The sequence below is a fragment of the Bos mutus genome, chromosome 27 (genome assembly GCF_027580195.1).
Source record: "Bos mutus isolate GX-2022 chromosome 27, NWIPB_WYAK_1.1, whole genome shotgun sequence".
Taxonomy (NCBI): Eukaryota; Metazoa; Chordata; class Mammalia; order Artiodactyla; family Bovidae; genus Bos; species Bos mutus.
In genome coordinates this window covers 24685865-24712866 of record NC_091643.1, presented here as the reverse complement: position 1 = coordinate 24712866, position 27002 = coordinate 24685865, and positions in this window count along the sequence as shown.

Here is a 27002-nt window from a genome sequence, read left to right as displayed (position 1 = left end):
GCCCTAGGGAGCATCTACGGGAACAGCCCCTCCGGAAATTATTTGAATGGATCCTAAGAGTATTAAAATTCTGGGAGTCATGGACTCTTATTTAAAAGCTGAAGGATTTTGAAACTTTCGTTAAAATTTTAGCCTCAATTTTGATGAAAATGTAATAATGCAAATTTCAGTAAACACTGCAAATTGTGCTTTTCTGTATTGCTCAACATAGGTTCAGAGATTTAAGTGGCATACTAAATTTAAATTTAAGTAAATTTAAATTCACTGATGATTCCTTGTTGATCATCTCTGCTGCTTGTAGCTTTATTTCTGTTTTCACCAAAGAATAAAGAGAAATATCCCAGCCTTTGGTAAAGCTATTTGGGTTTATGCTTGTAGTGCTTTGAAAGAATAAAACATTGCCTAAAAGAAATGTTTTTTCTTTACTATGACTGGATAGCAGTACATGGAACTTATAAGTAGGCCATAAAACTTTGAAATATACATCTTCTAAAAAATATAAAATTAAACTTATGTCTGCTAATTTTCTCCCAGATTATAGCCTTAAACCATGCTTGTTTAAGTGCTGGGTGGCATATGGCTTCATTATTGCTATAGCTCTGGTTAGGCCAGCCTTCATGGATCCCAAAGAATAAATATTTCTCACTCTAAACCCTCAACGAGTACAAAGGTTTTGAACCATCAGAAAAGATTGGTTTGCATCTTCTTTTACTTAAATGTTTCTTTTTATCTTTCCCCAGATATTCGTACTTGCCAAGTCTATTCAGGAAAGTACTTAAGCATTCCTGGACTCATGGTGAACACCCAGCCTCATTCCTTGTAATCATATAAGAAAAATACATTTCATTTGCTGAACAGCATGATGTAGGATTGTATCAATCATTGTGCTTCTCCATGAAAGGTAAGTGTGGTTGCTGCTAAATTAATCTTTCCTTAAAACAAAACTAAATTGCATTCTCTCGTGGCTAATCACAAAACAGGTAAATTCTATGGTTCAGAGTAAATACCACCTGCTGATAATAGTTATGTCCTTATTCTCAGTTTTTAACTAATTATATTGTCAAGAGGTTTTAGAAAATAATACTCATAAATTAGATAAGTAAGAGGTTACATTTAAACATTAAAATCCAAAGTTTTAAGCACACCACTCTATGTATTGTCTGATAAAATGTATGACAGCAATAAATAGGTAGAATTTGCCAAGATATATATTTACATTGCAATATGGTTTCCTCAGATGTTAAATTGTAGATGTGCTTGAAGAGTAACAAAGACAAAAATTTAATCAAATATTACAATATACAGTATTTATAAGAAAAAAGTATTGAATAATCTTTTGCTGTTAATAGAAACAATTTGTATTCTTCTCAATAGTCTACTGCTTATTCATGCCACATAGATTGCTTAATTAGAGACTTCCATATAGAAATAATCATGTTTGGCAAAAGTTCATGACCATTTTCTAGAGATTTATAGAGGAAAAGTATATCTCATGATATAAAAATTTATTATTAAGATAATATTTACTTTATTTCACTCCTTCAAACTTCTCATAAAATACTAGTAATTAATTTTGGAGGTTAATTATTTTATAGTTGCATTAATAAGACACTTGTCTTTGTTATTATGATATACCCTTGCTAAAATGGTTAAGATGTATTTGGCCAACATAATAGCATAGAGGATTCTTTTTCAGAAAGGAGAAAAATTAAAATGGTTCTCAAGACTTGACTATACAAAAGTACTCATGTTGTACACTTTGAAACAGGAGCACCAGAAACTTTGAGAAACCTATTTTGAAAGCTACTGTTTGCTTTAGGAAAGCAGAGATAAACCCAGAGGGATGCCCTTTTATGCCAGGAGATGAGAATGTCTCTAACTCTGGGCTCTGGGACCCCCTGCTGTGCACTGGTTGAGTTCTATATGTGCCATGATCTGATCTCCCTACCGAGGAAGAAGGATTTTACATTTTCTGTGGCTGTGACAGAAGAGTCCACAAAATAGAGTAGGAGACGTATGGTTCTTCTTTCTTTTTAAGTTAGACTAGTTTTTGTACTTCATCTTTATCACTGCAACCAAGCAATGGTGTCCCCACCAACCCTGTTCCAGTGATAACTTTTACAACAAGATAAGAAACTGAGCTGTTACACAGTGAGTGCGTGCTCAGTCATGTCAACTCTTTGTGATGCCATGTCCATGGAATTTCCCAGGCAAGTAAGCACTAGATAAATATGTATTGAATGAAATAAGAAATTTATTGTCAATGTCCTCATAACTAAATTGTCTCTTTAGTGCACACTGAGTTTCAATGAAATTTTTAAAAATTTTCTTGTGATTTTTGAAGATCCTTTCCATGAAATTGTTCTTATTGAATATCTATTCTACTTGTGAATCATGAGAAACACAGTCAGTTTGAAAAAATATATGATACAGAGCATAAAAACAACAAAAACGAAGAAAAAGAGGATTAAGGAGATGTTTAGTACTTTTGTTGCTGGATTTTTCCCCAGAACTTTTTGGATAATTCTCTTCAGTTCAGTTCAGTTCAGTTCAGTCGCTCAGTCACGTCCGACTCTTTGCGACCCCATGAATCGCAGCACGCCAGGCCTCCCAGTCCATCACCATCTCCCGGAGTTCACTCAAACTCACGTCCATAGAGTCGGTGATGCCATCAAGACATCTCATCCTCTGTTGTCCCCTCTTCCTCCTGCCCCCAATCCCCCTTAGCATCAGAGTCTTTTCCAATGAGTCAACTCTTTGCATGAGGTGGCCAAAGTACTGGAGTTTCAGCTTTAGCATCATTCCTTCCAAAGAACACCCAGGGCTGATCGCCTTTTGAATGTTATTAGAGCATGACAGGAAGCTTTTGTTATTGTTATTTTCATTGTTCTTAATTTTTATTCTGTGTTATCAAAGCTTGACTTTATTGAGGAAAAGCTTAGTTTTAGGTATTTTTTTAGAACAAACAAGTCCATTTAAGAAATTATTATGAGAACCTTGTAATTTTGTATGTAATATTTTTACTAAACCATGTGGTATTTGACATCAAATGAGGTGATGAAAAGCATGGATTTGAAGTTATTCTTTATGATGCAATGGTAGATGGGGTTGTTTCCTAGAGAATGTTAGTTTCCAATCCCAGAGTTGAAATCTGGCAATTAACTCATTCTTTCTAGATGTATCTGATCCTTACTTATAAGTAGAAATGTAGTCTCACATCATTATAAATGTTACAATGTGTTTTAAGAACTTAGCACAGTACCTGGCATAAAATAAGCACAAAATAAATATTTGCTATCACCTGTAAAACTTAGTAAGAAGACAGAATGTCTGCTATTGAAAAGCATGGTTCAGTTCAGTTCAGTTCAGTCGCTCAGTCATGTCTGACTCTTTGCGACCCCATGGGCTACAGTACACCAGGCTTCCCTGTCCATCACTAACTCCCAGAGCTTACTCAAACTCATGTCCATTGAGTCAGTGATGTCATCCAATCATCTCATCCTCTGTCATCCCCTTCTCCTCCCACCTTCAATCATTCCCAGTATCAGGGTCTTTTCCAATGAGTCAGTTCTTCACATCAGATGGCCAAAGTATTGGAGTTTCAGCTTCAGCATCAGTACTTCCAATGAATATTTAAGACTGACTTCCTCTAGGATTGACTGGTTGGATCTCCTTGCTGTCCAAGGGACTCTTAAGAGTCTTCTCCAACACCACAGTTCTAATGCATCAATTCTTCGGCGCTCAGCTTTCTTTATAGTCCAACTCTCACATCCATACGTGACTACTGGAAAAACCAAGCTTTGACTACATGGACCTTTGTAGGCAAAGTAATGTCTCTGCTTTTTAATTTGCTGGCTAGGTTGGTCATAACTTTTTTTCCAAGGAACAAGTGTCTTTTAATTTCATGGCTGCAATCATCATCTGCAGTAATTTTGGAGCCCAAGAGAATAGTCTTTCACTGTTTCTATTGTTTCCCCATCTATTTGCCATGAAGTGATTGGACCAGATGCCATGGTCTTAGTTTTCTGAATGTTGAGTATTAAGCCATCTTTTTCACTCTCCTCTTTCACTTTTGTCAAGAGACTCTTTAGTTCCTCTTTGCTTTCTGCCATAAGGGTGGTGTCATCTGCATATCTGAGGTTATTGATATTTCTCCCAACAATCTTGATTCCAGCTTGTGCTTCATCCAGTCCAGCATTTCTCATGATGTACTCTGCATATGAGTTAAATAAGCAGGGTGACAATATACAGCCTTGATGTACTCCTTTCCTGATTTGGAATCAGTCTGTTGTTCCATGTCCAGTTCTATCTGTTGCTTGCTGACCTCCATACACATTTCTCAGGAGGCAGGTAAGGTGGTCTGGTATTCCCATCTTTTTAAGAATTTTCCAGAGTTTGTTGTGATCCACACAGTCAAAGTCTTTGGCATAGTCAATAAAGCTGAAGTAGCTGTTTTTCTGAAACTCTATCACTTTTTCAATGATCAAAATGATGTTGGCAATTTGATCTCTGGTTCCTCTGCCTTTTCTAAATCCAGCTTGAACATCTGGAATTTCACGGTTCACATACTGTTGAAGCCTGGCTTAGAGAACTTAGAGCATTACTTTGCTAGCGTGTGAGATGAGTGCAGTTGTGCCGTAGTTTGAACATAGTGATGCTTCCAAAGGTCCATTTGACTCTGCATTCCAGGATGTATGGCTCTAGGTGAGTGATCATACCATCAATATTATCTAGGTCATAAAGATCTTTTTTGTATAGTACTTCTGTGTATTCTTGCTACCTTTTCTTAATATCTTTTGCTTCTGTTAGGTCCATACCATTTCTGTCCTTTATTGTGCCCATCTTTGCATGAAATGTTCCCTTGGTATCTCTAGTTTTCTTGAAGAGATCTCTAGTCTTTCCCATTCTGTTGTTTTCCTCTATTTCTTTGCATTGATCTCTGAGGAAGGCTTTCTTATCTCCCCTTGCTATTCTTTGGAACTCTGCATTCAAATGGGTATATCTTTCCTTTTCTCCTTTGCCTTTAGCTTCTCTCCTTTTCACAGCTATTTGTCAGGCCTCCTCAGACAACCATTTTGCATTTCTTTTTTGGGGGGATGGTCTTGATCCCTGCCTCCTGTACAATGTCACGAACTTCATCCATAGTTCTTCAGGCACTCTGTCTATCAGATCTAATCCCTTGAATCTATTTGTCACTTCCACTGTATAATCATAAGGGATTTGATTTAGATCATACCTGAATGGTCTAGTGGTTTTCCCTACGTTCTTCAATTTAAGCCTGAATTTGGCAATAAGGAGTTCATGGTCTGAGCCACAGTCAGCTCCTGGTCTTGTTTTTGCTGACTGTATAGAGCTTCTCCATCTTTGGCTGCAAAGAATATAATCAATCTGATTTTGGTGTTGACCATCTGGTGATGTCTGTGTGTAGAGTCTTCTCTTGTGTTGTTTGAAGAAGATGTTTGTTATGACCAGTGCATTTTCTTGGCAAAATTCTGTTAGCCTTTGCCATGCTTCATTCTGTACTCCAAGGCCAAATTTGTGTGTTACTCCAGATTTTTCTTGACTTCCTGCTTTTGTATTCCAGTCCCCTATAATGAAAAGGACATCTTTTGTGGGTGTTAGTTCTAAAAGGTCTTGTAGGTCTTCATAGAACTGTTCAACTTCAACTTCTTCAGCTTTATTGGTCAGGAAATAGACCTGGATTACTGTGATATCGAATGGTTTGCCTTGGAAATGAACAGAGATCATTCTGTCATTTTTGATATTGCATCCAAGTACTGCTTTTTGGACTTTTTTGTGGACTATGGGGGCTACTCCATTTCTTCTAAGGTATTTTTGCCCACAGTAGTAGATATAATGGTCATCTGAGTTAAATTCGCCCATCCCAGTCCATTTTAGTTTGCTGATTCCTAAAATGTCGATGTTCACTCTTGCCATCTCCTATTTGACCACTTTCAATTTGCCTTGATTCATAGACCTAACATTCCAGGTTCCTATGCAGTATTGCTCTTTACAGCATCGGAATTACTTCCATCACCAGTCACATCCACAACTGGGTGTTGTTTTTGCTTTGGCTCAATCTCTTCATTCTTTCTGTAGTTATTTCTCCACTCTTCTCTAGTAGCATATTGGGCACCTACTGACCTGGGGAGTTCATCTTTCAGTGTCCTCTATCTTTTTGCCTTTTCATACTGTTCTTGGGGTTCTCAAGGCAAGAGTATAGAAGTGGTTTGCCATTCCCTTCTCCAGTGGACCATGTTTTGTCAGAATTCTCCACTATGACCCATCCCTCTTGGGTGGCTCTACATGGCATGGCTCGTAGTTTCATTGAGTTAGACAAGGCTGTGATCCATGTGATCAGATTGGTTAGTTTTCTGTGATTGTGGTTTTCTTTCTGTCTGCCCTCTGAGGAAGGATAACAGGCTTTCTGATGGGAGAGACTGACTGAGGGGGAAAAGCATGGTATTAGGAGACAATAACCAATTATACATAAAACTATGTGGAGACACTGAGCTTATTAATTTGATAGAATGGTAACTATTTCCCTTAGGCGGAGCCATATTGTTTTGGATTTCTTATTACTGTGTGTAAGACATGATTTTAAGTCACACTGTCAACTGAGTAATTGTTAGCAGAGCAGTAAAGAGCCAGAGGGATTTCAATGGTTTAAAATAGTGGGGAGGCCTTTTAGTTAAAGGAAGAGATGAACATGAGCATATATAGGGGAATGAGCTGAGTGTCTCTAGGAATTCATGTCCTGAAGTCTTTGAAGTATCTGAAAAATAGAGGTAAGGTGGAAAATAAGGGCGGAATACTCAAGACCAGAATGCATAAAGACTTCTGTCACTCTGTTGATTACCAGGGTAAATTCAGAGTTTTGGCTGTTTCTCCCCCACCATTTTGTGTGCATATCTATTCAAATATATTCCATTAGAAAGTATTTAAAATAGATAAAATACATTTTTGCTTTAGTAATTCACTGGTAGCTATGCTACTTTGCTGCAACCATGAAATAAGATCTAAAAATTCACATATAGGAAAAAATGTTATCATTTCTCCCTCTTTGGTAGAAGACTTGGGATGCTATATATGGTAGTAGGTGACTCAGGGACCCTGTTGAAAAACAGTCATTCCTGGGATCCTCTTTCCAGCTTGCAGTACAGATTTCACCCTAGGAATGAGGTCAAGGGACACAGTTTTGGCAGGAGAAGCTTCTGACAGTGAGAATGGAGTAACAAGGGATGAACAGAGAATGTAGAAATTCTAAGGGGTTCATTAATTCATTGTGCTATGGTACTGTTATGCATGGCCTCGAGTGTCTTGAAAGAGATCCAGAGAAGTCTTTTTGTTTGTTTGTTTTTTGGTCATGCCATGGCGGTGGACTTCCCTCATAGCTCAGTTGGTAAAGAATCCGCCTGCAATGTGGGAGACCTGGGTTCGACCCCTGGGTTGGGAAGAGCCTCTGGAGAAGGTAAAGGCTACCTACTCCAGTATTCTGGCCTGGATAATTCCATGGACAGTACATTCAATGGAGTCGCAAAGAGTTGGACACGCCTGAGCCACTTTCACTTTCACATGCCATGGCATGTAGGATCTTAGTTTCCTGACCAAGGATTGAACCCATGCCTCCTGCAGTGGACTTACGGAATCCTAACCACTGGACAAACTGGGAATTCTCTAGAGAAGTCTTAAGGGACCAAGGTGAACCATGATCATTCTAAATACATTGTGGTTTTGGATGAAATGCAAAACACAATTCTAAATGTAAATAGAGTTCTCCAGAGCTCAAGGTTTGAATGGAGTCACTCACATTAACATTTAATTCAACCCTTACTCATCGTTGTTGTCCCCCCTTTCTGAAACAAGGTCTCAGAGTCCAGGGGAAGTACACAAATCAGCTTTTGTGGCAACCGCCTTTGGCTTTTTTTGCCAGGGCAGCTTCACTGTCCACAGTTCACAGCCAATGGCCAGTGCTGCTACTTCAGTCATGGCCGGAGCCCAGGCTGCTCTGCTGGGCCTCCTGGAACCCGCTCTGCCTCTGATGAGCCCCGATGGGCAGCAAGTATGGTCTCGCCTGCTTTGTCAACTACAACTGAGATTTGCTAGGTTGAATCAGCAGGATACAACAAGGGAGGATTCCCACTATTTTAAATTAAACAATTTCAAAGCAGTGTCACATTTTAGTAATTTACAAATAGCTTTGTTGAAATCTTTCTTTTAACCTTTGCATGAAAACAATGGGAAAATCAAAAGCAAATTAAAGCAATAGGAACTGTGAACTATAAAGAATTTCTGTTCCCCTTTTTGTTACCAGGAGTTTGTTTCTGAATTAATGCCATTTTGCTCAGCAGCCTTCTGCAAAGTTTCCTAGACCAAAATTTCTCTCAAGAAGACTTTCAGTGGCCCATAACAATAGGCGTTTGTCAGGTCACCTCATTAGTTTTCAGACACACAATTCCAGATGTCTAGACCCCAGAAGTAGGTACAGATCCAAGAAAATCTTCGCCTGCATATAAATAAGATTGCATGAGAGTGGTACCATCATATTTATAAATATATCCACGAATACCTAAAATTCTAACAGTGTACAGAGAAAGTTAAGTTCAAAATGATACTTCTGTTACATTAAAAAATGTGGATATAACCCAGTTTAAATTATCAAATATATCAAAGTCATCCTGTTAATTGTTCTTATTCTATTTTTGGACCACAGCGAAACAGTAATGCTTAAATTCTCTTCATCTCCAAAATAATAATCCAAAGTTTTAGGGAAAGTATATATATCATCAACCAGCTGCTTCTGAAATAAAGTTGTAGAATATTAAAATATAGCTTTCAGTTGTAGTAAAGACTTATGTCTGTCATCAATCAGTTATAAAAAACAGTGTATTCAAAATATGAGGATTTTTGTTTGTCATTTTCCCCTGCAGGTTAAAGAGAAAATTTTGTTACCTAAAGTCCATTTTAAATTGAATTTTTTTTTCAGTGTTATGAAAACTAAAGTAGAAAAAGAGGCAAAGATGCATTTGATGATTAGGAGAATAGAGACTAACAAACTTCCTTAGGAATAGAGTCTGGATGCGGGCAGGAGACAGCACTGTGGTCTGGAGGACTTGGGTGTTATGAATACAGACGCCACTAAGACTTCCAGAGCTACATGGAGCCACTGTTGGCAATCACTTCACCTGTAAAAGCCACACACTGGATACTGCTTGATTAATAACACTGTCTTACAGCAGGAATAATTTTGATGTGAGTTAAGCTTCAGGTAATATTTCTATTAATATAAATAATATTTTAGAAAGAAAGTTCTAAGGTAAGCTCATGATAAAAGCACTTATCAAAAATCTTCCATTCTCTTTTTCAGCTACTTGAATCTTTTGTTAGGGCAAACTCAAGCTTCCATATCCTGACTGTTTGGGTCCAAGTTATTTTTCAAATCGCTTTCTCTCATATTTTTTTCCTCTGAGCCCCAATCTGTCCTGAAAAAATGTTTTTTTCACTTCCATGGATGGGTCTAAAACATTTTTTACTCCTTGAATGCTGACATCTCTCTGTCCAAGGCCCAAAATATTCCAGCACAATTCTTACCTAGCTCCTTGAAAAATAACAATAATGACATCTATCATGAAATTTTTCTCCTTTAAAATTTTCACACCCATTTGCTTATGGTACCACTGATTTAGCAGTGAATAACATGTTTCTTTGCGACCTTTGTACATTATTATTTACCAATTTATAATGTTTTAAAGCATTTTCTTTGGATAATCCCCATAACTAGATGGTAAAGTCCAGGAAGTCAGGACCTCGATATGCTATTCTAATGTTACATACCAACTTTGGACATCAAAACCCTAAGTAGTCTTTTTTTTTTTAATAAATATGGTCCCTTCCAACTGACCAAAATAGGCATGCCATCCTCCAAAGCTAATCATGTAATTAGGATCATTAAGGGAGAAATGGAAGACTGAAGTCTGGTAGTTTTTCCCCATAGCATTCCTGTTGGGAAGATAATCTTCAGTAAACCTAGGATTTATATCCATAAAGAAAGCAATCAGTAATTCTGAAACTATTGAATTTAAGCCAGAAAAAAACATTTTCAACATGATCATTAGTCTCTGTGGTCCTGACATACAAATCTTCATGTTTCTTTCTGCCTTTAATGCAAGCTAAGGGGGAACATTTATAATGAAGGAACATAAAATTATTTTGTATTGGATGCCTACTGTATCCTTAGCCCTAAATGAACCTAGTAGAGGACACAAAGGCAGGTGTAATCCAATATTTGCTTCCTCCAGGGAGCCATCAATCACAACTCCCACTTCAAACTGATTTTGTTGTTGTTTGGTCACTCAGTTGTGTCTATTTGCCATGAAGTGATGGGACCAGATGCCATGATCTTAGTTTTCTGAATGTTCAGCTTTAAGCCAACTTTTTCACTCTCCTCTTTCACTTTCACCAAGAGGCTTTTTAGTTCTTCTTCACTTTCTGCCATAAGGGTGATGTCATCTGCATATCTGAGGTTATTGATATTTCTCCCAGCAATCTTGATTCCAGCTTGTACTTCATCCAACCCAGCGTTTCTCATGATGTACTCTGCATATGAGTTAAATAAGCAGGGTGGCAATATACAGCCTTGACGTACTCCTTTTCCTATTTGGCACCAGCCTGTTGTTCCATGTCCAGTTCTAACTGTTGCTTCCTGACCTGCTACAGGTTTCTCAAGAGGCAGATCAGGTGGTCTGGTATTCCCATCTCTTTCAGAATTTTCCACAGTTTATTGTGATCCACACAGTCAAAGACTTTGGCATAGTCAATAAAGCAGAAATAGATGTTTTTCTGGAACTCTCTTGCTTTTTCAATGATCCAACGGATATTGGCAATTTGTTCTCTGGTTCCTCTGCCTTTTCTAAAACTAGCTTGAACATCTGGAAGTTCATAGTTCATGTACTGTTGAAGCCTGGCTTAGAGAATTTTGAGCATTACTTTACTAGCGTGTGAGATGAGTGCAATTGTGTGCTAGTTGGAGCATTCTTTGGCATTGCCTTTCTTTGGGATTGGAATGAAAACTGACCTTTTCCAGTCGTGTGGCCACTGCTGAGTTTTCCAAATTTGCTGGCATATTGAGTGCAGCACTTTCACAGCATCATCTTTTAGGATTTGAAATAACTCAACTGGAATAGCTGTGAAATATTAGTATAATCTAATAAATATTCTGAATTAATAAGGGTTCATGGGTCTAAGCAATATAATCCAACTCTAGATGATTGTGCAACAAAAAATGTTTAATAAAATGTTAAACCAGCATAGCTGCTCTTAGGTGTTCATTAGAAAGAAGTAAAAGAACATGTCCACCAAAAAAGACAAGTATGAATGTTTGCAACAGATTAATTCATAACAGCTTCAAACTGGAAACAAATAAAATGCACATGAGCAGGAGAATGAGTTAAACAAATCATAACATATTCATTCAAAGGAGAACTTTTCAGAAATAAAACAAGTATGAATTAGTCCCCTCTGTGATAAAATGGACAAATCTCAAAAATGTGAGGTTGAGCAAAAGAAGCCAGACAGAAATGTATGTATACTCTATGGTTCTAGTCATACGAAGTTTTTGTCACCAAGGCTATCCATAGGGATAAAACTAGAACAGCGCTGCTGTCACGGGAGAGAGAACTGCTGACAAAGAGGCCTGTGACCCTCCTCCAGCAGTTATGAAAATATTCTAAAGAACATCAGAGATCAGAGATCAGATCAGCTGCTCAGTCGTGTCCGACTCTTTGCAACCCCATGAATCGCAGCACGCCAGGCCTCCTTGTCCATCACCAACTCCCAGAGTTCACTCAGACTCACGTCCATCGAGTCAGTGATGCCATCCAGCCATCTCATTCTCTGTAATCCCCTTCTCCTCCTGCCCCCAATCCCTCCCAGCATCAGAGTCTTTTCCAATGAGTCAACTCTTCGCATGAGGTGGCCAAAGTACTGGAGTTTCAGCTTTAGCATCATTCCTTCCAAAGAAATCCCAGGGCTGATGTCCTTCAGAATGGACTGGTTGGATCTCCTTGCAGTCCAAGGGACTCTCAAGAGTCTTCTCCAACACCACAGTTCAAAAGCACCAATTCTTCAGCGCTCAGCCTTCTTCACAGTCCAACTTTCACTCCATACATGACCACAGGAAAAACCATAGCCTTGACTAGATGAACCTTTGTTGGCAAAGTAACGTCTCTCCTTTTGAATATGCTATCTAGGCTGGTCATAACTTTCCTTCCAAGGAGTAAGTGTCTTTTAATTTCATGGCTGCAGTCACCATCTGTAGTGATTTTGGAACATAGGAGATGGTTAAAGTGCTATACAGGCTTCCCTGTGGCTCAGGTGGTAAAAAAATCTGCCTGTAATGCAGGAGACCTGGGTTTGGTCCCTGAGTTGGGAAGATCCCCTGGAGAAAGGAAAGGCAACCCACTCCAGTAATCTTGCCTTGAGAATTTCACTTTCACAAAGTGATATATACATTAAAAAATTCTCCAAACTGTACATTTAAGTTCTTTACATTTTAATCTGGTCAAAATGCATCTCAATAATGTTAAAAATATATAGAGTAGTTTAACCAATCACTGGGAGCTGCTACAAACTGGTTTTGTTTGCCCCCAAATAATTTGCTGTAACATAATACCTGATTTGATGATATTTGAAGGTGGGGCCTTGGGGAGATGATCCAGTCATAAGACAGAGCCCTAATAAAATGGGATTAGTGTCCTTACAAAAGAGATCCCAGAGTGCTCACTTTCCTTTCTGCCATGGGAGAGCACAGCAAAAAGACAAATGTCTGTGACTCAGGAAGTCAGCTCTCACCAGACACTGAATCTGCTGGCACCTTGATCTTGGACTTTATAGCCTCCAGAGACTTTGGCTGAGGATGAAAGAGGAGAGTGAAAAAGCTGGCTTAAAACTCTTAAGAGTTTTAAAAACTAAGATCATAGCATCTGGTCCCATCACTTCATGGCAAATAGGAGGGGGAAAAGTGGAGACTGTGACAGATTTTATTTTCTTGGGCTGCAAAATCTCTGTGAATGGTGACTGCAACCATGAAATTAAAAGACACTTGCTCACTGCAAGGAAAGCTATGACAAACATAGACAGAATATTAAAAAACAGAGACATCACTTTGCCAACAAAGGTGATGGTTTTTCCAGTAGTCATATACAGATGTGAAAGCTGTACAATAAAGAAGGCTGAGTGCCAAAAAATCGATGCTTTGGAATTGTGGTGCTGGAGAAGACTCTTGAGAATCCTTTGAACTGCAAGGAGATCAAATCAGTCAATCCTAAAAAATCAACCCCGAATATTCGTTGGAAGGACTGATGCTGAAGCACCACTACTTTGGCCACCTGATGCAAAGGTGGAAAAGACCCTGATGCTGGGAAAGATTGAGGACAGGAGGAGAAGGGGTGATGGTTGGATGACATCACTGACTCAGTGGACATGCATTTGAGCAAACTCTGGGTGATGGTGATGGACAAGGAAGCCTGGCTTGCTGTAGTCCCTGGGGGTGCAGAGAGTCAGACACGACTGAGCAACAAAAACAACAAAGCCTCCAAAACAGTGAGAGAGAAATTTCTGTTGTTAATGAGCTTCTCAGTTTATGGTGTCATGTTAGGGCAAGCAGCCTGGATGGATGAAGACAGGAGCTTTTCAGATGAGGGACAAACCACTCCTTTTTTGATGAGAACATGAACACTTTTGTCACCACTGGGCTCTGAACCTTAGTACATCCCTAGAGGTGTGAGCCCCTTTGGCACACATACATTTGTGTGTGTGTGTATCTGTGTGTGTACTTGGTGTGCACATATGCACGTGTTTTTATGACTGTGCCTCACTGCATTTGCTGTCAAAGCCCCTGATGCTGTGGCTCAGCTTAGGGAACCAGAACTCCTCTTTGCAACTATATCTATGGTTACTGCCACCAGCATGATGCCCGCTCACTGTTCAATCTTATGTCAGATCCCTGGTGAGTCAGGTCTGGCACCATGTATCCAATGAGCAAAGTCTGAATCACAACCCTCTGTCCTAGAGAGGCTGGAATCAAGTACTCAGGAGCTCAGATTTCCTCAACTAAGATTCATAAGGGCTGTCCTTGTGGCTCAGCTGGTAAAGAATCTGCCTGCATTGTGGGAGATCTGGGTTTGATCCCTGGGTGGGGAAGATCTCCTGGAGAAGGGAAAGGCTACCCACTCCAGTATTCTGGTTTGGAGAATTCCATGGACTGCATAGTCCATGGGGTCGCAAAGAGTCAGACATGACTGAGCGACTTTCACTTTCAAGATTCATAAAGCAGGAATTCTCCAACAAGGACTGGAAGCGCTGGTTCTCTGGAGTGGATACTGCTTGCTGTCTGTGAAATGTGTTTTCTCCTCTTCTTGTGCATGTGACCAGACTACATTTCTTTATTATTTTTCTTTTTTAGTTCACTGTAGCATGTGTCCAGGACTTCCCTGGTGGCCCAGTGGTAAAGAATCTGCCTGCAATGCAGAAGACCTGGGTTTGATCCCTTGGTTGGGAAGATTCCCTGGAGGAGGGCATGGCAACCCATTCCAGCACTCTTGCCTGGAGAATCCCATGGACAGAGGAGACTGACAGGCTACAGTCCATGGGATTGTATAGAGTTGGACATGACTGAAGCAATTTAGCAGCATCATGTATCTGTGGTCTTTCATGTGACACGTGCAGCTTGCAAGCCCAGGCTGGAAACAAGAGCAATTCAGTTTTAACCTTATAATGACAGTTTCCTAAGGGACTGCAGAGCAACAAGACAAAAAAGTCTATGTCCTTGAGTTACTGTGTAGAGAGCAGCCACCTGACCATTGAAACTCCATTTCAGGCTATTACACAGGAGGAAAATAAACTTCTACCTTCTTTAATTCAGTTCTCTACTATAGTGTCCTATTCTTGCCTTAAGACAGCCTCCAAAACCAGTCACCAACACCAAGTAGAGTATTTTATGTTCAGTTGTATTTATTTCACCTATGTTAAGTCTATATTATTGGAAATCTTCCTCTTAGTCAAGACCTAAGAAATCTGTATATTAGGAAACACAGCAGCTCTTTCTATATAAAATTTTAAAATATAATTTTATACAAAAATAAAAATGAGTATGTAACTGAATACTTAGGTTATGATATTCTAATCTAAAATAGGAAAGGATAATATGGAAATTATGATATTCTAATCTAAAATAGGAAAGGATAATATGGAAATTCTTCAATAGGAAAGGATAATATGGAAATTCTTCAAGAATGTACAGAATGTACATCTGTAAGATGTACAGAATTATACATCTGTCATCAATGTTAACATTTTAAGTAAAACATTGTGTATCAGTTAGGTATTTTATGAACCTGAGTAAATATATATTTGCTAGCATTTACTTAATACGTTTGAAATTCATATCATGTTATAGATTTAATAGGCATTTTGTCATATTTTATTGGCATTCCTACTAAACATCTGCTCATTAAAGATTTCTTCTATTAAAAAAAAGAAACCAGTGAACTGTATTATGAACTTTGGTTACTATTGTATTTCCTTTTTCTTTGAAGATTATTCAATTTTAATTTACATTTCAAAGTAACCTGTTTCTTGGAAACCTGTTTCTGAAATGCCAAGAGTGTTCTCAAATGTACACATTGTGACCTTTTCTGTAATACACTCATGCTTCTTTAAATTATAAAGTGTTAGCCCGTGTTAGTGTTCTGGAAGATACGGTTTTATATTCCAAGCTGTTTGGTTACACCACATTCTTGTACATGGTATTTCCTCAGTTCCAAACATCATCCCATCCCGTCTTATTCTTATTTGTCATTCAAAGCCCACGCAGTCTCCTATCAGGTCCCCAGAAAGCAGTCTTCTGTTCCGTCTCTCTCTTGTCTGTGTATTTGTACATTGTTCCGTTTTCACAAGCTCTGGATATTTTTAATCATTTCTTTGCATCTCTGCCTCCCTTATTGAATCATGAGTACTGGTGAACAATTTCCATTATGCCTTTATTTTTTTATATTCTCTATGTCTAAAACATAAGTGGCACATTGTAAATGTTTTCCATTTGAGTTTTATTATATTGTAGTGAAGTCATCAGTACACTCCTATACATAACAGTAAGTATGCTTTTCACTTGAATGTTTGACTTGAGATAACATGCTTCTTAATATTTCTCACATTTCCTGCTGTTACTTAAAATGTAGGTGATTCTATTCCACTCTCCCTTCTTTAATTTTATCCATTAAATTAGGTGTAAAGTGGTCTCTCATTGATTTTGATTTCATTGCTGTGATCATTAATGATCTTTAGCATAATTTCACATGTAATCCTTTTATTTACAATCCATAGATTTTCTGCGGTATGTCTGTGCCTCTCTTCCTGCCCTGCAAAAAGGTTTATCAGTACTATTTTTCTAGATTCCACATATATATGTGTTAATATACAATATTTGTTTTTTCTCTCTCTCACTTTCTTCATTCTGTATAACAGGCTCCAGGTTCATTGACATCACTACAGCTGACTCAGTTTCATTACTTTTTATGGATTAGTAATAGTCCAGTGTATTTATATGGTACCACATCTTCTTTATCCATTCATCTGTCATTGGACGTCTAGGTTGTTTCCACGTCCTGGTTATTATAAGTAGTACAACAATGAACCCTGGGGTACATGTGTCTTTTTGAGTTATGGATTTCTCAGGGTTTATGCCCAGCAGTGGGATTGCTGTATCATATGGTAGTTTTATGTTTAGTTTTTTAAGGAACCTCCATACTGTTCTCTACGCTAGATATGTCAGTTTACATCCCCACCAACAGTATAGGAGGGTTCCCTTCTCTCTGTACCACCTCCAGCATGTATTGTTTGTAGATGTCTTGATGATAGCCATACTGGCTGGTGTAAAGTGATACCTCATAGTTTTGATTTGTATTGAATGGACTTGTGGACACAGGTGGGGAAGGAGAGGGTGGGATGAATTGACATATATACACAGCCATGTGTAAAATAGTTTGTAGGAAGCTGCTGTATAGCACAGGGACCTCAGCTTAGTGCTTTGTGATGACCTAGAGGGACGGAGGAGCCTGGTGGGCTGCCGTCTATGGAGTCGCACAGAGTTTAGCAACAGCAGCAACAACAGCAGAGGGGTGGGATGGGGAAGTGGGAGAGAGGCTGGAGAGGGAGAGAATATGTATACATGTGGCTGATTTACATTGTTTTACAGCAGGAACTAATACAACATTGTAAAGCAACTTAAACATTTTTCCAATTAAAAAAATCTGTTGTGGTAAAGTGTTTAAAAAAATTTTTTTAGCATATTTCACTAGGTTTTGTATTTTTCTTACTGAATTTTAAGTTATTTTGGCTACTCTAGATCCTTTGTATTTCGATATAAATTTTAGAATTATCTTGTTAATTTTGTTCAAAGAAACCTGCTTTGAATGTGATTTAATTTGTGTTGGATTGAATCTACATGGCATTTGTGATGCATTATTTTGCTAGGTTTGCCGAAACAAAGTACCATAGACTGGGTAGCTTAAACAACAGAAATTTATTGTCCCTCAGTCCTGACATCTGGAAGTCCCAAAGTGTAGCAGGCTTGCTTCCTTTTGTGTGTGAGGGAAGGATCTGCACCAGGCTTTCTCCCTGGTAGGTGGTCACGTTCTCCCTTTGTCTCTCCACATCATCCTCCTTGTTTGGGTCTTTCTGCCTGTATTTCCCCTTTGCATAGGGACACCCATCGTGTTGGACTAGAACCTATCCAGCTCGAATGACCTCAGTTTAGCTTGATTATTTCTGCAAGGACCCTATCTCCCAGTAAGGTCACATTCTGACTGCTTAGGGTAGGGACTTTACATGAACTGGAAGACACAATTCAACCAATAACATGTAGCTCCTGGCTAACATAATACATAATAGAATTAGAACCTCTTACCGGCAAATTAAAATATTTGGCTCTCAAAGCGTTGGCCAGAACTTGTCACATGACCCTGGCTCCAAAGAGTGTGGGACAGTGCAGTCCACTCTGTCAGGAAGGCCAGAAACAAACATACCTGGTGATTAGCACTAATGATCACTTGCTCTATGATTGGATTTTTTAATATTTTTATGATAAGCAATGGAGGAATTAATGATCAAGTCAAGATACTGGTGATCACATTTTTCTTCTACACAGTAGTCATTTTTCATATACATTAAAGTGTTCTCTTATTTCTTTAAAATTTCCCATGGGTGTAGAAAGATGTGAGGATAATAACAATAATATTTTGATTCCTCCATTCTTGAAATTTATATAGTTGTAAAACTGTAAAAGTGTCTATATGGAGACTAGTGTCCTATTTAAATGTTATGCCTTCTGAATTCCCATCAGGTTTGAGGAAATCATGGTAAAACTAAATCTTATTAATGTTTACAAGGATATTAAGAAAAAGGATGCCTTCCTGAAAAATGGGACATTCTACACTTATAATTTGCTATTTCATTTCTAATTTAAAAAAAGAAACTTCATTCTCCATGGCATGGCACATTATATAATACACATGATATAAAATACCTTATAAAATCTAACACATGCTGTATGGTAAATGCTCTGTAGAAACGTACGTCTCTTAATAATATTGAATTTTATTATCTTGTATAGTTAACATCAAATTTCCAGACAAACACTTATTATTTATTTGACTTTTCTTGTTTTGGCCACTACCACAATGTCAGTGTATAATTCAGTGACCCACAGTAATCCTCCATTATTTTCCTTTCCTTTAATATTGTAAGCCACAAATATGTCCCTGTTTATGTATTGATATCATCTATCACAAAGTTATTTTCTGCAGGTGTATGTGTTCCTTTGTTTGATGACCTTAGCTTATTGTTACAAAAAACTTATTAAATATGATTTCTTGTCTACATAAACAACCTTCTTTCTCAGTTTTTAATAGTTAGAGCCACAATGCTAGAACTTTGTCACATATTACAGTGCTTCTTAGAGAATATTTGTAAGCAAATATTAAGGAATGTTCTAGGAAATGAATAAATATTAGAAATGGAATAAAGGAAATAGGAAATAATTCTCCAAGTATAAAGTACTTAAAAGAAATTTTAATGAATTATAAACTTGCTTTTTATTTCAGGTTTATAGAAAATCAATTATTGAAAGCCCATTTAATTTTATAAAATATGTATTTTATATTATATTAAAATGGAATCCGGTCAATGATAGAATGAAGAGGGGCAATATTTAGTGCAAAATGTGGGAAAAGGGAATAGTTGTCTTGCTTCCTAACAAATTCAAAAGCAGTTAAAATATATAGAAATACATATTAAAAATACAGAACTATTTTAAATATATAGAAATACATAGGTGATATTGCTTTAATCTGAGGCACGTTTAAGTTTACACTGAGACATATCTGAGATGCATTTAAGTTATACTCAGTCATTACAGGTCGAAATGATAAAACTGTAGAGAGAATGATCTTATTCAGCTCATATACATGTGCATCTCAGAGTCCGTGGTATCATGTGGCTATTTCTCTGGTTCATTTTATTCTTAACTCATCTGCTAAACAACACTCTATGTTGTTTATCCGACTGTAGCTTAATTACCCATAGAGACGCACCCTTGAGAAGAGGAGGGTGTGACACACTCGGTGCCCTCACTGGCATTGCTGCCAAACCTCATGGGAATGAAATTCAGTGACAGCTGTGGAGGGACTTGGAGATCTCTAGGGGAATGCAAAGAAATAATGAAGTGAGCCCTCTGCACAAGTGAATAGGAGAAAGCTGCATTTTGTGTTTCCTTCTAACATGGTAATTCAGCTATCAGTCTACAGTCCTCTGGATAAATAGCCTTCTCCCTAGAATATGGCTGTTTCCCACTTTTTGCCTCATGCTAGACCATGCTGGGATTTCTTTGGAAGGAATGATACTAAAGCTGGAACTCCAGTACTTTGGCCACCTCATGTGAAGAGTTGACTCGTTGGAAAAGACTCTGAGCTGGGAGGGATTGGGGGCAGGAGGAGAAGGGGACAACAGAGGATGAGATGGCTGTATAGCATCACTGACTCAATGGATGCGAGTCTGAGTGAACTCTGGGAGTTGGTGATGGACAGGGAGGCCTGGCATGCTGCGATTCATGGGGTCGCAAAAAGTCGGACATGACTGAGTGACTGAACTGAATTGAACTGAGACCATGCTGCTGCTGCTAAGTCGCTTTAGTTGTGTCCGACTCTGTGCGACCCCAGAGACGGCAGCCCACCAGGCTGCCCCGTCCCTGGGATTCTCCAGGCAAGAGCACTGGAGTGGGTTGCCATTTCCTTTTCCAATGCATCAAAGTGAAAGTGAAGTCACTCAGTTGTGTACGACCCTCAGTGACCCCATGGACTGCAGCCCACCAGGCTCCTCCATCCATGGGATTCTCCAGGCAAGAGTACTGAAGTAGGGTGCCATTGTCTTCTCCGTGCTAGACATGATAGAGTTTCAAAAACTGCCTGTAGATGAATGTAGATTTGTGAAAAGTAGAGGAGGTATTTATATCTATTTGTGAGCCCCTTTGTAAAAGTTACTTTAAGAGGTGCTTCAAAGAGGTTTTCCTTTGGTTTATTTGACTTTCTGAATTTTGATTGCTTTCTCTAGTTATCTTTTACAAGTAACTAAGACTAAATGAAAAAAAAGCACATTAAAACAAAAATAAAATATACAATCAATGATATTTGAAAATACACTGAAAGTGTCTAAAGTAATAATTAGGATAATAAGGAGAAATCATTTTGTAGATTTGCAATGTAATTTATTGGTAAGTAATTGTCATAACAGACTTCCCTGATGTCTCATTAGAAAAGAATCTGCCTGTCAAAACAGGAGACATGGGTTTGATCCCTGGGTTGGGAAGATCCCCTGGAGAGGGAAATGGCAATCTGCTCCAATATTCTTGCCTGGGAAATCCCATGGACAGAGGAGCCTGGCAGGCTGCAATCCATAGGGTCACAAAAGAGTTGGACATGACTTAGCCACTAAACAATAACAACTATTGTTGTAACATTGACATAAATAATCTTGATGAGTGTAGAATTTTAGAAAATTTTAAAAAAGACAGAACAACAACAATAAACAAACAAAACAACCATGATCAGAAAACTACCTAAGAAAAATCGTAAGCAAAATCTGGTGTATGAAATTGCAGAGACCAAAGGGTTACGTTTGTAGCAGAGTTGGATACCGTAACTAAAACTTGCTTTTATTTCCTTATCAGATTATTTAAAAATAACTTAAATCGTAAACCCTGCTGAAAATGCACGGTGAGCTTTAATCTGTTATTCAAATTGACTGGCAAAGTATGTATGTATTAGCATGGTTAATGAAGCATAAAACACATTCTTCGTTGTTTTATTCAAAGACGCTGCTACTAAAAATCTTATTATCTGTACCTGCAGCTATAACTAAAGGAATGGATATAAAACTGACACTGCTTCCTAAATCATATGAACTAAAAATAATTCTGCAATTAAAGAAAATCAAACCTGTTTTCCAGCACACTTTTGTTTTGTTCAAGAAGCACATCATCTCAAATGTTCTATAAGAGTTTAATTCTGATGTTCTTAAATTCACCAGTTACTCAGAACTTGTTGATGTGCTTTATGGAATTTTGTAGACTACTGCTGTCCCTCAATATTTCCTCATGAGTGAACAGCTAATTGATAGCTTCATTTACTCCTAAATTTCACTCTTCATCAATATTTCTGATGCTGGGAGGGATTGGGGGAGAAGGGGACGACAGAGGATGAGATGGCTAGATGGCACCACTGACTCGATGGACGTGAGTCTGGGTGAACTCCGGGAGTTGGTGATGGACAGGGAGGCCTGGCTTGCTGCGATTCATGGGGTCGCAAAGAGTCGGACACGACTGAGTGACTGAACTGAACTGAACTCTTAGTATTCTCTGATCTACCATTCTTATGTATTCACCACTTTCCAATTCATTTCCTGTGCTACAGATTGATTAGCATTGCCCATGAAGCTTTCTTCTTTGCTTCTGGGTCTTTGTTCCTATTTTATTAATAGACACTATCCTGAGATAGCTATATTTGGGCCTAACATAGTGACCAACATGCATAAAGTGATCAGTGGTCTTTGTCTGCCTGTTCAAGTCAGTTCAGTCGCTCAGTCGTGTCTGACTCTTTGCGACCCCATGGACTGCAGCACACAAGGCCTCCCTGTCCATCACCAACTCCCGGAGTTTACTCAAACTCATGTCCATCGAGTCAGTGATGCCATCTCATCCTCTGTCATCCCCTCTCCTCCTGCCCCCAATCCCTCCCAGCATCAGAGTCTTTTCCAATGAGTCAACTCTTCGCATGAGGTGGCCAAAGTACTGGAGTTTCAGCTTTAGCATCATTCCTTCCAAAGAAATCCCAGGGCTGATCTCCTTCAGAATGGACTGGTTGGATCTCCTTGCAGTCCAAGGGACTCTCAAGAGTCTTCTCCAACACCACAGTTCAAAAGCATCAATTCTTCAATGCTCAGCTTTGTTTATAGTCTAACTCTCATATCCATACAAGACTACTGGAAAAACCATAGCCTTAACTAGATGGACCTTTGTTGGCAAAGTAATGTCCCTGCTTTTTAATATGCTGTCTGGACTAAATATTACTCCATTCAAATATTAAGTTATTAGAGATAAGTATAAAGAGTTACCATTTAATTTGAAGAACTGTTTATTCATTAATAGGTGGGTAGTATGAGAGTCCCTTGGACTGCAAGGAGATCCAACCAGTCCATTCTGAATGAGATCAGCCCTGGAATTTCTTTGGAAGGAATGATGCTGAAGCTGAAACTCCAGTACTTTGGCCACCTCATGCGAAGAGTTGACTCATTGGAAAAGACTCTGATGCTGGGAGGGATTGGGGGCAGGAGGAGAGGGGATGACAGAGGATGAGATGGCTGGATGGCATCACTGACTTGATGGACATGAGTCTGGGTGAACTCCGGGAGTTGGTGATGGACAGGGAGGCCTGGCGTGCTGCGATTCATGGGGTCGCAAAGAGTCGGACACGACTGAGCCACTGAACTGAACTGAACTGAACTGATATGTTTAAAATTTCATAATCTCTATGATATTCATTGCAATGGAGCCAAGCTGAAATAGGTCTTAAATATGGCAAGGCACATTCTGTTTTAGCAGACCATTGTTGCATAAAACATTATCTTCAGATTTAGGTAAAGCCATCTTAGCATTTTACAGGTCAGGGAATCAGAAGGGACTTTTCTGGGCAGTCCCCTTTTGCAGTCACATGTTAGTAGTGTGTAATAAAGAAGTTGCGATTAGGTGAGTGACTGGTTGCAGTCTATGTGGAGGGAGGCCATATGGGGGGGCCTCTTTGCTAGGAGTCACCTGCTGCAGTGCCCCGTCTTTGATTAGTGCATAGTCATTCTGCACCTTGTAAGGATTAAAAGCAAAGACTTCTTCTCTTGTGCACTACTTTAATTTGTTATTTCCTGAATCCAAATATGTTTCCCACTGTCAATGGAAAGATGCTTTAACCTCATTCATATGGCTGAAATTCCTTTCTTTTTCAAGGGAGAGGAGATGAGAGGGTGTTAGAATGTTTTTCTTAAATGGACTCACATTTGCTAACTTCAAAATCAACATCTTGAGTTCTCCTTTCGATTCTTGTTAAAAAAAAAATTCAGAGATAATCTTAATCTCATTCAGAGCTGAGTTTTTTCCCACCAGATGGCTTCCCCCAAACCAATCACAAACATAAGAGCTGGTAATGGCATAATGTGTGATAAATCATCTGACGAATTTCCCTTTGTCTAGAAGACTGTTCAATCAACTTAGATAAGGACAAATTTAATTATTTCCCAGAAGACTTTAGGGCAAAATTACAATTTCAGAATTTCATTTTAAGCAATACCAAATCCTCATGTTTATATCAGCCAATATTTCAATTTCATCTTAAGAGATTTGTTATTGCAACAATGAGTTTGCTACTATCAAAGGATAATTCTTGGTCAAATATGCAAACATGTTTTATGAATGTCAATATAATGCAAATGAAGCATGAAAAAGGTTTTGCAAATTGCACCAGTAATTCAATGCAATACCATGAATTTGATTAGTCAATGTAGATAGTTCTGAAAACAGAATAACTGAATCTGCCTTTGATAAAATCATTTGGTTGGTTGGATGATTTGTATACTGAACAAAGTATTTTTTGTCTCCCACTGGCTTCCCTAGTGGCTCAGATGGTAAAGAATCCACCTGCAGTGTGGAAGACCTGGGTTCGAACCCTGAGTTAGGAAGATCCACTGAAGGAGAGCATGGCAACCCACTCCAATATTCTTGCATGGAGAATCCTGACAGACAGAGGCTTCTGGAGGGCTGAAGTTTATGGTGTCATAAAGAGTTGCACATGACTGAGAAACTAACACACACACACACATCATTCTATGTGATTATGATTAAAAATGAATTGTATTTTGACCGAGTTTCAGTAGATTCATTATATATCTTAGATTAAATTACATAGTGCTATGTGTAATAGCTTAATAATAAGGTTAATTATACAAGTAAATTATAAACTATGTTTATTGTTTAGCAATCCCCCAAATGCACCATTTCTTTTAATTTACTGGAGGGATTTAGGGAGGAATCTCCCTCTGCCATTTTTTGTTAAGAAATCATCTTTCTCTGGAACTATTTTAAGAATAATATTGACAATATAATTATTTTAAAAGTGCTTTTTTTTTTTTTTTTTGATCCTAGAACATTTATTTCCACAGGTTCTTGATAAAAGAGCACAATCCTGTATAAAAGTATACAGTACACACGAGGGCAAAATTACATAGCAAGCCACGGCTGCACTGACACCTTCCACAGGGAAAACCCAGGGAGGAACTTTCCACCTCCTGACAGTTTTATCATCATTTGCATTTCCAACGCACTACAAGCCCCATCCCACCTCTCACTTTCTCCAGCCTCTAACTGAAATGTGTGTTCATAAGCTGTGCATGTGTGTACAGAAGACTCACTCTACCTACTGGATGGGAAGCTGAGACAACAAGCTGTATGTCACCCCAGCATGGAGGGGAGCCAAGCTAGGGAGGCTGCGGAGCCAGGCCTAGCTCTATCCTCCAGAGTTTTTACATGCCACTGGGGTCTCTGAAATTCGAAAGCCAGAAGGTCTTGTGCTTGCTCCTGTACTGAACTTCTCCCAGTTCAGGTCTGGGAAGGGCAAGCTCAGGAGGAGAGCCTGCACTTAAGGAGACCAGGGGTTCCCTTTTCTCCACACCCTCTCCAGCATTTATTATTTGTAGACTTTTGGATCGCAGCCATTCTGACTGGTGTGAAATGGTACCTCATAGTGGTTTTGATTTGCATTTCTCTGATAATGAGTGATGTTGAGCATCTTTTCATGTGTTTGTTAGCCATCTGTATGTCTTCTTTGGAGAAGTGTCTATTTAGATCTTTGGCCCATTTTTTGATTGGGTCATTTATTTTTCTGGAGTTGAGCTGTAGGAGTTGCTTGTATATTTTTGAGATTAGTTGTTTGTCGGTTGCTTCATTTGCTATTATTTTCTCCCATTCTGAAGGCTGCCTTTTCACCTTGCTAATAGTTTCCTTTGATGTGCAGAAGCTTTTAAGTTTAATTAGGTCCCATTTGTTTATTTTTGCTTTTATTTCCAATATTCTGGGAGGTGGGTCATAGAGGATCCTGCTGTGATGTATGTCGGAGAGTGTTTTGCCTATGTTCTCCTCTAGGAGTTTTATAGTTTCTGGTCTTACATTTAGATCTTTAATCCATTTTGAGTTTATTTTTGTGTATGGTGTTAGAAAGTATTCTAGTTTCATTCTTTTACAAGTGGTTGACCAGATTTCCTAGCACCACTTGTTAAAGAGATTGTCTTTAATCCATTGTATATTCTTGCCTCCTTTGTCAAAGATAAGGTGTCCATATGTGCGTGGATTTATCTCTGGGCTTTCTATTTTGTTCCATTGATCTATATTTCTGTCTTTGTGCCAGTACCATACTGTCTTGATAGCTGTGGCTTTGTAGTAGAGCCTGAAGTCAGGTAGGTTGATTCCTCCAGTTCCATTTTTCTTTCTCAAGATCGCTTTGGCTATTCGAGGTTTTTTGTATTTCCATACAAATTGTGAAATTATTTGTTCTAGCTCTGTGAAGAATACTGTCGGTAGCTTGATAAGGATTGCATTGAATCTATAAATTGCTTTGGGTAGTATACTCATTTTCACTATATTGATTCTTCCAATCCATGAACATGGTATATTTCTCCATCTATTAGTGTCCTCTTTGATTTCTTTCACCTTCCAGAAAATTGCAGAGGAAGGTAAACTTCCAAACTCATTCTATGAGGCCACCATCACCCTAATACCAAAACCTGACAAATATCCCACAAAAAAAGAAAACTACAGGCCAATATCACTGATGAACATAGATGCAAAAATCCTAAACAAAATTCTAGCAATCAGAATCCAACAACACATTAAAAAGATCATACACCATGACCAAGTGGGCTTTATCCCAGGGATGCAAGGATTCTTCAATATCCGCAAATCAATCAATGTAATACACCACATTAACAAATTGAAAAATAAAAACCATATGATTATCTCAATAGATGCAGAGAAAGCCTTTGACAAAATTCAACACCCATTTATGATAAAAACTCTCCAGAAAGCAGGAATAGAAGGAACATACCTCAACATAATAAAAGCTATATATGACAAACCCACAGCAAACATTATCCTCAATGGTGAAAAATTGAAAGCATTTCCTCTAAAGTCAGGAACAAGACAAGGGTGCCCACTTTCACCATTACTATTCAACATAGTTTTGGAAGTTTTGGCCACAGCAATCAGAGCAGAAAAAGAAATAAAAGGAATCCAAATTGGAAAAGAAGAAGTAAAACTCTCACTATTTGCAGATGACATGATCCTCTACATAGAAAACCCT